The following is a 14,668-nucleotide window of genomic DNA, read 5'->3' as shown; positions in this document are numbered from 1 at the left end:
ATGCTTCCAAAACAATATCCAAATACATTCATTTTTTTTCCATATATAAAACAAAAACAAGTAAAAGAACCAACAACAAAAATGATGGATTTTTTACCTTACACAACAAGTCAGCAACCCACAAAAATGAAAAACACTAGTCTTTATTTTTACAAATTTTACTCAGTATGCAGTGTTAATTAATTAATTAATGTATAATCATTAAATTATATATGTGTGTGTCTATATATATATATATATATATATAAGGAACCTATATATAATGTTACCGCTAGATAAGTAAAAATGATTTGCAGTCCAGACGCTAGGATATCATCCATATTTCTTTAGAATAATAACTCTTAAAACTTTAAACTTTACCATTTTATCATACTCTTACTAATGATTTGATCTGTGTGGAAAGAAAAGATTTAATCATTAAGAATTGAATTTACATAGAAAATGGAATCCTCTAATAAAGTAACTTTTATTTAGAGTGAATCCCACTTTACCCCCTAACATTTTAAGGGTTGGGAAACAATACCTTCTTCACATATTAAATGGGAACGATAATCCCCCTATGTAATTTTTCGGTAAGAATTTTCTTTTTTTGAATAAAGATCTTTTTTTCTTTTTCTTTCTAGAATTAAAATAGAAAAATCGAAAAGGGGCAAATATAACCCTGTACTATCAGAAAAGGATCAAATATACCCCTCATTATACTTTCAGTCCAAAAATACCCCTGATGTTATACTTTTAATCCAAATATACCCCTCCCCTTATACTTTGGCACAAATTTCCCCTCAATTTCAACGGAAAGACACGTGTCAAGCTTAGAATCAAAGAACCCACCCCAATTTTAAAACCCGATTCTTTTACAAAACCACCCGTTTAACCGACAAGGAACTAGCAAACAAATGCCAATTGCCCAGTTATTAAAACACCAAAAATCACTCTACCATTAGCAACAATTCAATATGCTAATATACTATGATAGAGACTAAATATCACTCAACATATCTTGAGAAATTCTAAGGAATATCTAAGAGGAACTAATATGATTTCATGAACAAGGAAAGTAGAAAATGTTTTGAGGGCTAGTGACGAAAAATAATGAGGACATATTCAGACAACCCAAAATGAAAGAAAATGCACAATAACCTGTTATAGCCTTTGAACAATGTCTTGTTAATCCTAATGAAAACAGCCAACAGTTATCGAGGAGAGGAAAAAGTCTAATTAAGAGAAGTAAGAGAGTGAATTTTTTTATTTTTTGTATCTAGCACATTAATTGTAAAATGAGGAAAAACTTAAAAAAAAAAAAAAAAGGATAAATGGGTTGAGTCGGTTAAAAGGAATCGGATATTTAAATTTGGGGGTGGGTTATTTGATTCTGAGCTTGCCACCTGTCTTTTCGTTAAAATTGAAGTCAAATTTGTGCCAAAGTATAATGGAAGGGGTATATTTGGACCGAAAGTATAACAACAAGGATATATTTGAACCGAAAGTATAACGAGGGTTATTTGACCCTTTTCTGATAGTACAGGGTAATGTTTGGCCCTTTTCCCTTTTTATATTTTAATTCTAGAAAGAAAAATAAAAGATCTTTGTTTGGGGGGAAAAACAAAAAACTCTTACTAGAAAGTATTACGTAAGAGGGTTACCGTTCCATTCAGTATGTGGAGGGGGTATTACTTCCCAACTCTCAAATGTTAGGGGGTAAAGTGAGATTCACTCTTTAAAATATTCTGTACTTCCTCTCATTTTTTTGGAATCTTGAACTTCAAATATGACCCACTTAATTACCATAAACTACTTCTTCAAACAGGGAAATTCATTATATCAATCCATATTTGCTATAAGATTGACGTATCAAACATCGTGGCTATAGTGACAATGTGACACATTTTTTCCTGCATAAGGTTAAACTTGTTTCTTGTATCCCAAGGAAAAAAAACATCGAGAGTCGAAGTTTGATGGCCATGATACATCTGTTTTTCATAAATACTCAGACATCTGTTTCTTGATTTTTTCTAAAAATAGCATTCACATTATTCAGAAACTAGGAAAAAAGTAGGAGTACAAAAGAATTCCATTCATTTTTAGACAGACACATTATGATACGTTTAAAACTAACATTAACAGTAAAGTTAAGAGGATCATGTAGAAACACAAAAAAGAGAAGCCAAGATTGTGTAAAGAAACAAGATCATGATAAATAAATTTATAAAATTCAGAGATATTATAATTTATTCATCATGCATAGCTGGCTAGATCTAGTAAAGTCAATCTTGCAAATACAACGGCCCATAAAAATCAGATAAATCAATAAATATAGTAAGAAATGATTGAAGACAAAGCTTTATTATCAAATTAGCATAAAATATTGGTAGAGACTAGCCCACCACACTACTTGTCTTGTGCTCTTAAATTGAAGAACACAAAAAAAACAATTTTCCCCATAATCCACGTTATACATCATACCACGTTAATTATGATTTGATCAATTTGTAATCTGTCTTAACATCTTGATTAATAAAAACTTAATTAGCCTGATTAGGTGATTAAGCAAATATATGTCACGTCATAATCTGGATTGTTCAAGATTACCACGTCTCTCTTGAACTATGAAAACGATTTTTATTTGCATTATAATAGAGTTTAAGGATAAATGTTATTAAAATGAATCAATTATTTAATTAACATTTTAATGGTGACGCAAAATCTCTATAAGCTTGTCAATATTGTCTTATCACTACAAGAAAGAAGACATTTGCCAATAAAAATATTTTTGTTATCATAGATAGACTATTGTTGCAAAAAGTATTTCTGGTAACAACATTTTTTTTGTTGTTGCATAAACTTTTCTCACCTATTTTATTACAATGGCGTCTAACAACTTTTTTATTTTCTTTAAAAAATTTTTCCAACAACAGTCAATACTATGACAACAAAATTAAATTGTTTGGCAACAAAAAAAAGTTCATTTTTAAAAGATTCATCATATATGCCAACAATAAAACTAAATTGTTGTCAAATATTGAATTTTGCCAACTATATTATTTTTGTTGCCAAAATAGTTGTTGCCATTTCTGTACTTTATTGTAGTGTATGTATTTAACTTTTCTCAAATGAACATGATTGAAGGCATGTCATGATAATCGAGATCGGATATAAAGAAGAAAGATGAAGTTTCTAATTCTATTATCAAAGTGAGCCCCAATTTGCAATGATATAGAACCTGATCTCATGAGGGATGTGTACGTTGACCAATTCTATTCACTTTGGTAAGATTGGCTTATGAATTTAAATAATTAAATTCAAATTTATAAAATGAACATTTTAAAATAAAATAATGTTAGTTAATAAGGTATATGGATTATTAATCTTAACCAAAAAATCTTATATAAAATAATATAGTGTTTAATTGACAGTACTATATGTACGCATTAAACTGTATGAGATCTATCCATTAATTTATGCGGAACAACAATATGTGTATTAGTAATGCACAAGATAACCTATTTAAAAACATAAAATTAATTAGTTCACATATCATATTATCTTAATTATAATCACTGCTTAATAATACTTTCATTCCCAGCAAAACTTTAGGCAAATACCTTCAAATAATCTTACACTAAATGCGCGGGAAAGGGGTGGGGTAACCAGAAATTAGGAAGAAGAAGAAGGGTATTTATGGAAAAAGGAATGAACATGGTAATAGAACAGTTATGGAACATATTTTCTGCGAAAGTTCAAAGAGACCCCACAGATTTCTGATCCACCTGCTACGTGGACCCACATTTGTAATAAGTGTTTCTCTTTTTTTAAAGCAAAGAGAACGTAAAGCCAGGAATTTTTATTTTTTTTAAAGAAAATATTATTTGATCTAAATATAGAAGAAAATACAGATCAGCATGTTGGATGTTGACATGCGTGTGCATACACGTGCTCTGTAACTCATTATTCTTCATCGTTGGCGTAGCTGTGTTTGTTCTTATAAAATACTCTCTGATCATCAATTATGCTATATTCCCTCCATTCCAAATTATCGAGACTATTTGACTAGGCATACGATTTAGAAATATTTTGAACCTTGACATTATATTCATAAGATGAGTGTTGTTAAGATTCGCATGTTAAGGTGCATGTACGGTTATACAAGCAAAATTAGAAGATTAAAATGATGACATCCTGCAAAAGTTGCAAGTAACATATGAGATTGGGGGTGAAACGAGAGAAGATCACTTGAGTAGGTTGTATGATCAATCGTGTCCTATTGATCTCCAAATGCATTGGTATGTAGTGCAAAATCGTGAAGAAAGAGGGCGTTAAAAAAAAAATAAGCTAGATGTAAAATCATATTGAAGGAAGTTATCTGAGTAAACCTAAAATCTCTTAGGATCCAAGTAGATCATTCAGCAAAAAGTAAGGCACAATAATAGAAAAAGATTGATATAAGCAATATACTTATTAATTGAGACTATGTTTTAGCCACTTAAATATGCTTACCTTGGATTTTAATTTTTTCTAGAGATTGATCCTATCAAAAATTATATGCCAGTGGAAAATATAAAAAACTTCTGATACTTATTATAATTATTATAATATAAAATAGGTCTAAGATGAGATTATATGGAATGACATGTTTAGTGATGATTGATTATATAATCGATCCTAATTTATTTAGGATTAAGGCATAATAATTGGTGCTATTAATTAATGAAAATTCTATGTTTTAACTAAAAATGATATCTTTTAAATTTGTTAATATGATGGAATTCTATCTCACATTATTTGTAACTTGGAAATAGTAACAAGTTATTAGCTGAAATAATTGAAATATATAGTAGAAAATTGGCAATGTTGATGAATGATGATGCAATATAACTCGGGTGATCATAACTCAAAATTTGCGTTATTATAAGGTTGGTATATTTGTCTTTCTCAAGTCACACTTGATAATAATACGCTGGCATCCATGATTTATGACCAATCAAAGCTAATTCATGACATCTGGATTTTTAAAAGTTTTCTGGAGAGCGATTCTATTTTTGTCTCTCTCAACTTCATTTTGTTCGAATAGAATGAATTGGTACAATGTTCCTTTTTAGTGCTTTGGATGATGACATCTGTAATAAAAAGACAACCAATTAAAAATTGATGTCATGGTCAATTTCATTCTTTTTTTTCCCCCCTGTCCAGCATCGTTTCATTTTGAAGCCCGCCTATCTGAATTAGCGTAAAAAAATCTCATTTTGGAAATAAAATCGTTATTGCATCGATTCACCCTAAACTCGACCCACAACTCTAATTGAAAATACGAAAATACTTATCATCTCACTACAACATCTGACTTTACAATAATTTAATTCGGTGTGTGAATTTGATTGAGAGAGAAACGGTTTTTAATTAGCTATTTTGACTGAATTTAATAAGAGCGAATTGTAGTTTAGGAGTACTGGTAAAATGCTTTGTATTCTAATGGCACACAAGAAGTTGCATTTATTCATTCGTAATAAATTTCATACATTCAGCACTACTCGTTTAAAACTGGAGCGTTTCAAATATTTCGTGTGTAAAATTGGAAATGGATTCTTTGTTGATATAAAATTATCAGGCCTAAATTCAACACAAAATGTATTTTAATTTCAGTCATTATTTTCTATAATCTGAAATGTTGGAAAATATTAAAGAAAATTGTCAAGGCACAGCGAAAATTTTCATTGATGAGCTGAGTTGAATGCTTATTGGTCAAGGCGCTAAACAGTGTATTAGAGGTTTGGAATTTGAAACGTTGAAATTAACTTTCAATGATCTATATGTTACTCTCTCGGTTCCATAATAAGTGTCACCTTAACTAAAAAAATTGTCTCATAATAAGTATTATCTTAGGAAATCAAGACATAAATTGACTAGTTTTTCCCACTTTACCCTTATACAAAAACTGACAAGTTAAAGTAACATCTAAATGATGATTAAAAAAAAAACACATAGTAACTTGATATTGTTGGATTCCCAATGTCAAAAGGATTACTACTTGTGTATGCTTTAATCAAGAGGAAAATGTAATTTATTTTTATTATATAAGGGTAATTTACTGAACTTTACATTACATTATTGATTTCTTAATATGCGTATTTTTTGTTAAGGTGACACTCATTATGGGACGGAGGGAGTATGAATATAATGTCATTTATTGTTACTCCATAAAAGGCCAAAGTCATAGGCGACCCTCTAAATTTGTCCATAGATTCCTCATGGTCACCTAAACCGACGATTGTACCTATTGAACACCTAAACAATTCTGAATTTAAACCACTTAGGCCTCATTTGTTTGCACTTATTGGAGGTCTGAATTTGAATGGTTCGGCCGTACCTTAAGTGCATTTGTTTCGAGACAAGACCCAAGCATTTATTCGAGTCCGAATAGTGCCTTAATCATTAAGATCTTGAACCAAGTCTTAATATCATTAAGAGGTATTTTTGTATTTGAACTTTTTTATCACCACTCTCCTATCCCAACCCCAACCCTAACCCTCCACTTCAACCGCACTCCCCACCCACTCTCCACCCCAACCCCACCCATCCACCTCAACCCCACCACCCACCTACCTTCCACACCAACCCCCACTCTCCACCACTCCTCCCCACCACCCCCACCCCACCACCACCCCAATCCCATACTACCCACCCCACTCCCCACCACCAACCCCTACCCACACCACCCACCCCTATTCCCCACTACCTCCACCTCCCACCATTAACTCCCCCCCTCACTCCCCACCACCCCCTCCATCAACCCCTACCCCACACCACCCACCCCTACCTCCCACGACCAACTCGCACCAACCCCACCCCCACTCCGCACCAACCCCACCCCCATTACCTCCCCACCCCTCACCCCAACCACCCACCGCCGCTCACCCTTTCAACCGCCACTCACCACCCACCACGACTACAAAACATCTCTCCATTACTAGTGAACATAAATGTTTCATTTTTTTAATAAACTAATATTTTATTTTACTAAATTTTTATTTATTTTCTACTATTTAGTTACTTTTTGATTTGAATTGTATATTTATTATATTTAAATAAATACATTATGAACATTCAGATATTGAAAAACAAACAGTCTTAATCATTCAGTGTTCAGACCTAGAGACAACGTCTTAATCATTCAGATGTGCATTAAGATTCAGACGTCTTAATCTTAATGAAAACAAATGAGGCCTTAGACACCTTTTCTACAATCAATGAAAAATATGAGTGTGTGTAGTTTACACGCGTATGATGTGGCAAAATTGACAAATTAAATTATGACACGTGGCATCTGGCCTCAATATAATTATTAGAAAATGTTAACTGATTAAAAAAAGAAAGGACTGGACCCACACCCCAACTCAAACAATCACCCCCTTTATTCTTCTTCCTCATCAATCCACCACCACCTTCCGTCGTCCCCCCACCCCTAGCAGCCATCCCCTACCCCACCAACAATTATTCCCCTTTTCTTCCCTCATTTAGGTCCACCAATGCCTCTTTAAGACCCACCCCTCTTTCTTATCCGTTTCTTTCCCCTCTCCTTAGGATTCCTTTTTTCTTTCTTCATTGTCGAAATCCGCCGGCGGCCGCCGGCCACTAAAATTATGGCCCTGCAATCTTTAAGTTCTTGCTAAATATAAGTTAATCAATGAAAGGTGAGAATGCACACTTAATAAAAAAAAGAGTGGTAGTAGTGGTGAGCATTTTTCCGATGAACAAGATGGTGATAGTGCTTTTCAGATTTAGAAAAGATAAAGAAAGTAGTGATCAAAAGAAACATCTAATTCACAAATTATTTTTATATAAAGAATCAAAAGAAATAAAAACAAAAGAACAGAAAAAATAACTAAAGAACACAAGTTAAAGTGGAGAAGACGAAGAGGTTGGGGGTGGGGGAGGGCGTGGGGGTGGGGTGACTGACGCAGGGGTTAAACGCATGGGCCAATTTTTTTTTTAATTTAATTAAAGTCATATTTTAAAAGAGGTAAGTTTTTAACCAAAAAAAAAAGAAAAAGATTAGTATTTAAGAGTAGTTGACGGGCCTAAGGAAAGCGTGCTTCACTTTTTTTGCCATGTCAGTAAAAAGTATTTATGTGATATAAATTTGGAGTGATTTAAATGTTTAATAGGTACAACGCGTAATTCAGGTGTCTATGCGAAATCTGTAGACAAATTCAGGAGAGTTGTCTGTGGCTCTGGCCCTCCATAAAATAAAGGCCATAGTATACCGTGGAGTCATCATCAGTGGTGTTGCCACTTGTCACGAGCCCAATTATATTTAAAGTTGACGTATGGGGTGCGTCCGATATGGAGAAAATTTTTCTCATGTTAGTTAATTTAACTTTCTTAATAGATAAGTAATAGAGTATGTTTTAATTACGTACTCAACACACTCGTAAATCTAATCAATTTGATTTTAGTCTGGATAGGGGCTGAGGGCGGTTCAAACATCAAAGTGGCAAAAAACACTTTTGACTAGTAGTAGATTCTTAGGAGGTGGAATTGCAGAACAGTAAAAGGCATGTCAATTTTTCCTTTTGGGCCCTCAAAATGTTCTCCATATCCTCATATATCCATTTTATCTGTTTCACATATTCAGCACTAACTTTTTAAGAAAATGGATCTACGTGTTGTTCTCTAAATTATTACGTACATAAAGATACTTTCTGTGTAGGCTCCGTTCATACTACAAGAGAAATTAATTATTTAATCCTATGTTATAGTTCAACAAATAATCCGCTTTCTTCGAATACTTACTTCTTAGTATTGTTAAGAAAGACGATTACGAGTCATAATGAACTCTTCGCACAACAAATCTATTGAACTAGACTCGAAGTGACGCGGGACCCAAAAAATTAAATGAAATAATTTATAGATAAGTAAGTCCTTGTTTTTTACAGAGATAAACTTTTAGGGAAATTCTTTTATATTTTTTGGTATTTTAACATTTTGCACTAACTTAGGTAATAGTTTAGTTTCAATAACGTTGATAAAAACTTTCAAGTGTCTTATATAAAAGTATTTTTTGATCAATTAAGTAGTATAATAATGATGGTCACAATTTGTGTAATAAGGTGGCACGTTGGTCTTTGTTAAGTCACAATTGGTGCAATGTGGCACTTCCATGGAGAAAATGAGCTGCGACCAATCATAGCTAATTATAAAGGCGTGAGTAAATGACATTTTTGTTTTTTGGTAGAGTTTTTTCTAAAAATAATTATTTAATCGAATATGATACAAAAGTTTGAATCTAAATATCTTGTTTGTAAACTTTCATAATTGAGATGATATCACAGTTCTCAACCCACTTTATTAACTATCAGGTCACGCTCTTGGGTGCTATATGATGCAATTACTATTTGGAGGGTCAAAGTATTTTTATTTTACGGCTATTTTTCATATGTCTTTTATATAATCTGCATTGTTAGTTATAGAGACTTAGTTCCCGTTTGTCCATCCAAAAATTTCATTTTTCTTCAAAAGGAAAAATTCAAAACATCGTTTGGTTTTACATCGGACTTATTTTCTTAAAAGTATTTGAATATGAGTTTCAAGTTTGAATAAGCGGTTTTGACCAGTATTTTAAGTGAAATTCTTTTTCCACTCACAAAATTTCTAATATTTTTTCAAGTTGATTTCCAAACGCCTTTTTTTAAACTTTTTTTTCAAGTATGTCTTTTTTTCAAATATCACATTTTATGTCCAAACGTCTCTTATCATATCTTTCATATAATTTCGAATATATAAATTATTTCAAAATAATTTAAAAAAATTCTAATATAAATTTACACGAAAAATAAATATTTTAAATTTTGCACTGTGAATCGTCTCACGTAAAGTGGGGCTAGTGGAGTAGTACATATATTGCCAGTGTCAATGCACAAAATTTAAACATTTGAACGGTTAGATGAATGTTTTATATGTTCAAGAAAAAAAGTTTCTTTTATCTAATTTGACTAAAATTTAATTAGACGACAATGTAAAGCTTGTCTTTCCAGTGGTACTCAAAAGGTTGCACATATCCTCATCAATTTACTATACCCGTAAATTTCATACATTTACTTTTTTGTTTACTAAACTGATTCTACGTGTTGTTCTACACTATCAAAATATTCTAGCATAAAGTTGCTGAATCGTGTTATTCACTTCATTAAAGAATTATAAAGTATTTGAGAAGAAAATATTATTTTAAAGGTCACTGGTTGACTGCCACTGGTAATGATGAAAGACGAGTACAGAACTATTCAACTATGTAATTTTATATGCAATTCTATTTGCATCTCAAATAGTATATTGCACTGTGTTAATCGATTCATCTAGAAAGTAAAAGTTTTTTTTTTTTTTTTTTGTCTTTCCGTGGAAAGTAAAGTTTAAATTATTCAAGAAGAGGCATCTGTTTTATTTATTATTTAGATCTAAAAGTTGAAGTCACTGCTCATGACATATACAACTAGTAGTGAAGTAAGAAATAAAGGATTGTCCTTGAGTGATTTTCAAATTGTTGTTTATGCTTAATACTTATAATATTATCAAAACTTTATTACAACTTGAATATGCTAAATTAAAGAACAAGAAAGCAGACACCAAGTAAGATATTAACATTGGTGATGTTGTTTGTATATTTATTTTGCAACACTAAATCATCCTTTGAAAATGACTCATTAATCTCTTGGACATTGTTAATTGAGTCCGGAGCCAAAATGGCTTCTTTTTACAGCCATTACACCAAAATGGCATGTTTTTTTTTTTTTAAACCCAAATGGGTATTTCGTGCAATGTTGCACGAAATGCAACAAATTTTTTTTTTTTTTTTAATTTCGTTTTTAATATAAAAAACGAAATTAAAAAAAAAAAAAAAAATTTGTTGCATTTCGTGCACTGTCCAACGAAATGCAACAAATTTTTGTTTTTTTTTTTATTATTTCGTTTTTAATATAAAAACGAAATTAAAAAAAAAAAAACAAAATTTGTTGCATTTCGGCAACATTGGTCTTGATTCTTTGGTTTATTGTCCATATTTTGCATTGGTAGTTCTTTGGTTTATTGTCCATATTTTGCATTGAAGTTGGTGTTTTGTTCGGTTTGCATTGAATGTTAGTTGGTGTTTTGTTATATTTAGTTATCTTAGGATCCATGACAGACTTTTAGTTGTGTTTAACTAAAAGTGCTGGGAGAAAGCGATTTTTAGTTATGTTTAGTTATAAGTCCGCATAACTTTGATAATTCCTTCACAAAGTTATGCGGGTCCAAATACAAGTTTGCCCATTAAAAAGTATGCCCCCGTCGGCATAAATTTGTTAGCTAATTATCAAACTTATGCCGATGGGGGCATACTTATGCCTTATGGGCGACTTTGCCTTGAAGATATATATGTATTTGTCATTCCAAACTAATTATGGGTTGCGTTGTATAGCGGTATGTTAATTGTTAAACACCACGGAGGCACGAACCCATTGTCATTAACGTGAGATACTAACTACTATTCGCTTAATTCGAACAATTTATTGTTAGGTTTTGAAGTATATATACGAGCCCTAATTGAGAGAGAAAATTTAACAATTAGAAAAGAAGGAGAACAAAAAGCTTGAAATTCAAGTTATGGTGTATTTTAATGGGGGAGGGTTAAATAAGAAGAAGATGATGTTTTTTATATTAAAAACGAAATTAAAAAAAAAAAAAAACAAAAATTTGTTGCATTTCGTGCAACATTGCACGAAATACCCATTTGGGTTTAAAAAAAAAAAAGGCATGCCATTTTGGTGTAATGGTCGTAAAAAAAGCCATTTTGGCTCAGGACTCATTGTTAATTGCCGACATTCAGTTGGACCCCGTTTACTCTTTTAATAACTACTTCGTACTATAATAAAAACAAACCCCTCAACAAGTTAATAAGTACTCAAATGATGTGTTGACAAAGTTGGCTAACCCAAAAAAAAAAAAAAAAAAAAAAAAAAAAAAAAAAAAATGCTGTAATTGGTGTGGATCACACAGAATCTCATGAAGGCGTGAATCATTGAGTCTTTAAATGCAAGTTGCGCTCAAAATTCTTAGGCGAAAATGTTTGCCTGGACCTCATGCATAGCGTAATACAACCCCCCCCCCCCCCCCCCCACAAAACAAAAAAAAAAAGAGAGAGAGAGAGAAAAAAAGATAGCTAAATTACCTATCCCACTAGTTTTTTTTTTTAAATAATTTAATACCACTATCTCACTAGTTTTTTGTCTACTTCGTACTATAATAAAAGGTCAAAAATATCGACAGTACACATTGGTCGTAAAACCTTTTCACTTGACACACTAAAGTGACCCTTGTTCCATTTAGACAATTAATTGAGTTATTCCTATTCCACTTAGACACTTTTCGCAGTTATCGAGCAAAACTAACACCAAAGGCGCCACCTTATTGCACATCCAACACCCAAAAAGCCCCAATTTTTAATGGTCAAAACTCCACGAATTTACAAATTAGTGAATTTACAATTAAAAATGAGTTGCGTGCACAATTTAATTGAGTTGGCACAATTTAAATGAGATGGCACAATTTAATTGGCCACTTAATCCACGTGGGAGACGATTTGGTGTTGGTTTTGCTCCGATAATTGCAAAAAGTGTCTAAGTGGAATAGGAATGACCCACTTTGAAGTGTCTAAATAAGAGCCACTTTGGTAGGTCTTTGAAAAATTGACGATCACAGTGTTAAATCGATAGATTTGGCCATAATAAAACAAACCCCTCAACAAGTTAATAAATACTCAAATGATGTGTTGACAAAATTGGCTAACCCAAAAAAAAAAAAAAAAGAAATGATGTAATTGGTGTGGATCACACAGAATCTCATGAAGGCGTGAATCATTGAGTCTTTAAATGCAAGTTGCGCTCAAAGTTATTAGGCAAAAACGTTTGCCTGGACCTCATGCATAGCGTAATACAACCAAAAAAAAAAAACAGAGAGAGAGAGAGAAGGATAGCTAAATTACCTATCTCACTAGCGATTTTTTTTTTTTTTTCCAAATAATTTAATACCACTATCTCACTAGTTTTTTGTCTGGCCATCTCACTAGTTAAATAACACAGTATTTCCCCAAATTTCATGCTGACAGGTCGATTGTCTGTGTAATACCTTTGGCCCAATAAGCAACACAAAGTCCAATTATCTATTCAAATGTATTGGGCAGGTCCAAACTCCAAAGGGAATTCGCACGAGTGGCCTTATTCGGGGTTGGTCCTTAATTTTTGTCCCTCAAATTGCTAGTCTTTAATTTTGGCCCTACGCCAAAATACCCCAAGGTTCTAGGTTCGAAACCCGGCTCAGTAAAATAATAATAAAAAAAAAACTTCTCCAAGCAGAATTTCGTAGCAAAATTAGGCCTATTCGGACAAAACTTAGGGCCTAACTTTTGTAGAATTCCAGCAGAATTTAAAAAAAAAAAAAAAAAAAATCTGGCAAGACAAACTTCTGCTTTAAGGCAGAATTTTCGCTAAGCCTTGCCTTGCGAATTTTTTTTTTTTTTTTTTACTGAGCGAGGGTTCGAACCAAGAACTTTGGGATATTTTCGACCACTTTTTTAAGTGAAGGACAAAAATCAAAGACCAGCGCCTTTGAAGAACAATCCGCGCAAAAAAATGTTATTGGTCAAGCCCAATATATGGGCTAGACCCACAAGAAGCCCATTTAAGTTTCGTAAGGAGTAAGTGCACAGGTAGCCAGTTTCAGGGCAGCTTTTTAAGCCAAGTCCTAAGTTTATAAAATTTTGCAAATTTACTACTTCGAAACAAATTTAGACATACGGAGCTGAAGTTGCAAAAATCCATGTCCTGAGATTACAAATTTTGTTTGAAGGTAGATCTATATGATTGCACTTCAGCCACATATGGCTGACCGTTCAGTCATTTTTACGTGCACTTCATCTAAATGCCTGCAGGACAAATTTTTGCTCAGAAACAACTTGTTCTCTAATTTCAACAATCAGACGATTCAACGCCTAAAATCTACTTAAGATGAGCTCAAATTTCAAACATAAGTTTCAAATTCATAAAGAACAAACCTCTACTATCAATTTCTCAAAACAACAAATCAAACCCATTTTGCAACAGTGATAGATTTACCTATAGTTTCAAGTGGAAAAAGAAAAAGGTTGAGGCAGGGCTTTCTATATATATATTTGCCACATCTGGACTAGATTTTTACGTTTTGTCAACACTCCCGAGTTGAACAGTTTGGGTACATATGGGGTCTTGTGGATTCTGCAATTATGACTTGGAAATTTAGGACTAGCTGGTTTCCCCGTAAAGCCCTCATAAACAATTCATTATGTGCATCCCTGTTTCGATTTTCTATATTATCAATCCCTGCATTATTGACATACATTACAATAATGAGGGTAAAATTTTCAAGAAAAGAAAGAAGGTAATTGGAACTCCTGCAACCGTTGAACTTTTACTATATAACTCCATCGGTTTGTTCTGTTGCCCAAAAAGTAGTGGAACGCCACCGGCACATGATGATAAACGACGAATTGGAAAAGGTAGTAAAGGGGAATGGCCAGAGGTGGACCTATGATTTCAAGAAAATTGTATATGTATCAATATACACCATTTGAATTTAGTGATAAATACAACTATGGATATGAATTCAATTA

Source organism: Lycium ferocissimum, chromosome 9 (assembly GCF_029784015.1).
Source record: "Lycium ferocissimum isolate CSIRO_LF1 chromosome 9, AGI_CSIRO_Lferr_CH_V1, whole genome shotgun sequence".
Lineage (NCBI taxonomy): Eukaryota > Viridiplantae > Streptophyta > Magnoliopsida > Solanales > Solanaceae > Lycium > Lycium ferocissimum.
Note: the sequence above shows the minus strand (reverse complement) of the source record.